This window comes from Octodon degus, unplaced genomic scaffold, assembly GCF_000260255.1.
Source record: "Octodon degus isolate 3935 unplaced genomic scaffold, OctDeg1.0 scaffold00029, whole genome shotgun sequence".
Taxonomy (NCBI): Eukaryota; Metazoa; Chordata; class Mammalia; order Rodentia; family Octodontidae; genus Octodon; species Octodon degus.
The window spans coordinates 11,006,893-11,010,624 of record NW_004524605.1 but is presented as its reverse complement, the minus strand read 5'-3'; positions in this window follow the sequence as shown (position 1 = coordinate 11,010,624).

Below are 3,732 nucleotides of genomic sequence, written 5' to 3'. Positions count from 1 at the left end.
ATTGTCAGAGACCAGGAGTCTGCTCTCTTCTCCTTCCCCCAAGTGGTCACTTCATGTGTGCTGCTCTGCATTGATCTAGGAAAGAGATGATTTCAGTAATATAAGTCTGTCCTTCATACCTCCCTGAATGCTATAAGTTACTGTAGTCCCTCAACTGGTTTTCTTAGATCTTGTGAATTGATCTGCATATGCAAGCAGCTAATCAAATTGTTCTCTCTGCAAAGAACAAGCACAGAACTGTCCTATTCCACCATCATGATCCAGAATGTAAATTCCAAATACATGTATTTCTTTTGTCTGTTGAAAAGCCAATATCAATTTATACATCTAGCTTCCATAACTCATCTCTACTTTCCACTAAAAGGAACTAGGATTGCTCAAAGAGATGGATAATTCTTAGAAAGAGAACATAAGTATAAAATGGGCCTAAAACATCTTTTGTACCTAAAAGAAAGAAAATGTTTCAAGGATGATGGGACTTGTTTAGCACCTCAGGTCACCAAAACCCCACAGACAGTTCAGGTCTCCCAGTGGTAACATGGCACACAGACATAAAAGAAAGACACAGAGAGAAAGTTCTGAAGTTAAGGAGCTCTGGGATGACCCAGTGCTCTCTATGAAACAAAGGGCCGTGAGTCCAGAATCTCATGGATTTTATTGGTATTCATCAGGGAGGTGGGTGGGGTGGTGGCAGAGCGCTAGGGACAAGAAACTTTGCAGGCATTGTAAGGAGAAACACAGCAGTTTTGTACCAGGCACAGAGGCCCTCAAACTAGCAATACAATGGATAGCTTGATGTATGCAAGACTGGTGCCTTCACTGCCAAGAAGATACAATTCTGTCTGAGTCCCAGAGCTTCAGCTGAGAAGTTTTGTCTGGGATCTCTCAGCCCTAGAGTCTCACAGGCTCTTGCTTGAGTCCCCATTCCAGCCATAGGGGACTGCTATTCTTGCCGAGATATGTTGGCATCTCAACCAGACGCAATCATGTTTTTTTGACCAACTACGGGAACATTCGTTTCTACATATGCAGCGCTACATGTCTCAGTGAATAGGGTTGAAATAAAAGTCAGACAAAGATCAAAACAAAGGGCTTTGTTTCTCAAGAGGGCACAGGTTGGTGGTCTCCCACATCAGATTACAAGCAGTATTTGAGAGGCTAAGACAGGAAGATTGTAAGCATGAGTCCAGCCTGGGCTACATAGCAAGACTCTATCTAAAAAAACAAAAACGGATAAAAAATCAAGGTTTATCAGGTCAGTATAAAGAAGCTCCCACTGGCCAAAGTGGGGGAGGAGTGATCTTTAAAAGAAATAATCACAGAAATCTATACTCTATGGGACAAATTAAGAAGACAATATTTACATGGTTGCAAAGTAGTTTCCCACAAAATATCTAATATTTACTACCTCCAGCACAACCCATACCAATGCTCCATAGTCTCTGTTTCAGTATCATTTGAATTTCTAACATCTAAGGATTTACCTTACATTCTTATGAAGTATAGTTATGCATTTATTATGTTTAAAGATTGATTGATTTGGTACCGGATCTCACTACACAGCTCAGACTCACAGTGGTCTTCCTGCCTCAGCCTCCCCAGTTCTGGAATTACAAGTGTGGATCACCACACCCAGTTTTGGTGGCCAGCAAGGCATGGGGCTGGCACAGCAGGCAGTACTGGGGATCGAGCCCAGGTCCTTCATCTTGGAAGGCAGGAACTTAGGCTGCTGAGCTACCTCCCAGGCCACAGTTATCTATTTGAATACATAGTTAGATCTTATTATATTTTCTCCAGCAACTGTAGATACCGTGTAACAGAAAGCTTTCCAGCTACACTGGAAGTTCTTCTGTATTTCTCAGCCTCATTTTTCTCATATGACTTAGAAAATGAATAAGGAAATATGTAAAGTATCTGGCATTGTAGATGATCGATAAAAAGAAGTTAGTTTTTTTATTATACTATATCGTTAACATTTTGCTAACCATAGTTGTTTTATACTTCTATTAGACATGACAATTTAATGTGTATACATGAGTATAAATCATTCATTCATTCATTATTACTTCCTGAAATCAAATGCCAAAACTTAAACATTTCTGGGTCAATGTATAAGTTTGCATTTTTAATATCTTTACACTATATTTTCAAGTTATCTTCCAAAAATGATTTCCTAAGCTGCATTCCTATGAGTAAGCTATTAGAGAGTTTATTTTATTCTATATCATCACTAACACTGGTTACATGATTTTCAAAATGTTTTCCAAATTGATAAACAAAATGCTACCCTGCCTTAAGATTAGTAACATTCTTCAGATTGGGTGTGGTGGTGTGTGCCTGTAATCCCAGTGCTTGGGAGGCTGAAAACAGGAGGATCACCTGTAAACCCTGTGGACCCTGTACTAAATACACAAAAAAAGACATTGTCTCCAAAAAGATTAATAACATTCTTATTGCTACCATTTGTACTCAGTGTGAAAAATATCCTTTAAAAGAATGTATTATAAAATCCTATCAGGGAAATACATTCTTTGTGGCTCATGAGTGTATGTAATTGCACAGTATGGCAATATATGGGACTTGGAAAGTGAGGTCTAAAGCATTCAGAAAGAGTTTGAATGTGAAAGGAAGAGTCTATAGGGGATGGGGCCATAGCTCAGTAGAATAAGCGCTTCCCCAGCAAGCGCAAGGGCCTGAGTTCAATCCCCAGTTCTGCAAAAAAAAAAAAAAAAAGTCTATAAACTAAAAATAAGATCATGCAAATTATTGATGCATGTGCCTCTGTCTCCCTTTCGCACATCTATCAGGCATGCCTAATTGATTACAGAATTCCTTCTCACTGCATTTTTTATTTATTTATTTATTTATTTATTTATTATGCTTAGAGAATAAAATGTTACAATCATCATTAGATATTGCAGAAGAGTACACCAGTTAATTGTGCAACAAACTGAACAAGTTAGATAAACATTAGCTAGATTGAGCAAGACTACCTCCCAAATATTAGCATTTATTTTGTTTGACGTAAATGTAAGTTATGAATAAATTTAATGGAACTAAACTCATACAATTCTTTTAAAATTTTACTTTTTTATTTTTCATTTTTTTATTAAATTTATTGAGAAACAAATAGCAATGAGACAGTTTCAGAACCGATTAATAGGACAGTTTCAAAAATTAATACTTGCATATTGTTGTCTTCATAGTGGTTATTCACAGTAAAAGATGCAGACATGATATTCTGTCCAAACACTATTAGTACAAATCTTTCTTCTCATTGCATTAAGAGAAAGTATCTGTATACCTACACTAACTATTTTGTATAAACAGATACAAAATGGTCCTTCATTTGTATTCCCTTTTTCTGTTTAGTTTTGTCAGAGATAGGTATTCCATTGCCATTTAAATATTGTAGATATATGAGTTCAGCAAAATAATCCAATATACTCCAGTAGTCCATAATAGTAGTGGGTTTTCCATAGGACTGGCAATATCAGAAGTTGTTGACTTGAGCCTTTTACAGCACAACATATTAATATAGCTTTACTTTTCATACCTCATTATTATACATTTCTGCTAGATTGTTAAGACCACAACAAATCAAGACCTATACAACAAGAAATGTAAGTTTTGTATCTGACAAGGTCAGTCAAATCCCCTCAGGATTTACCCTGAAACCCTGTACTACAGTTTGTAGATCCTTTGTCAGTGTCAGTCATGAGGATGAGCCAT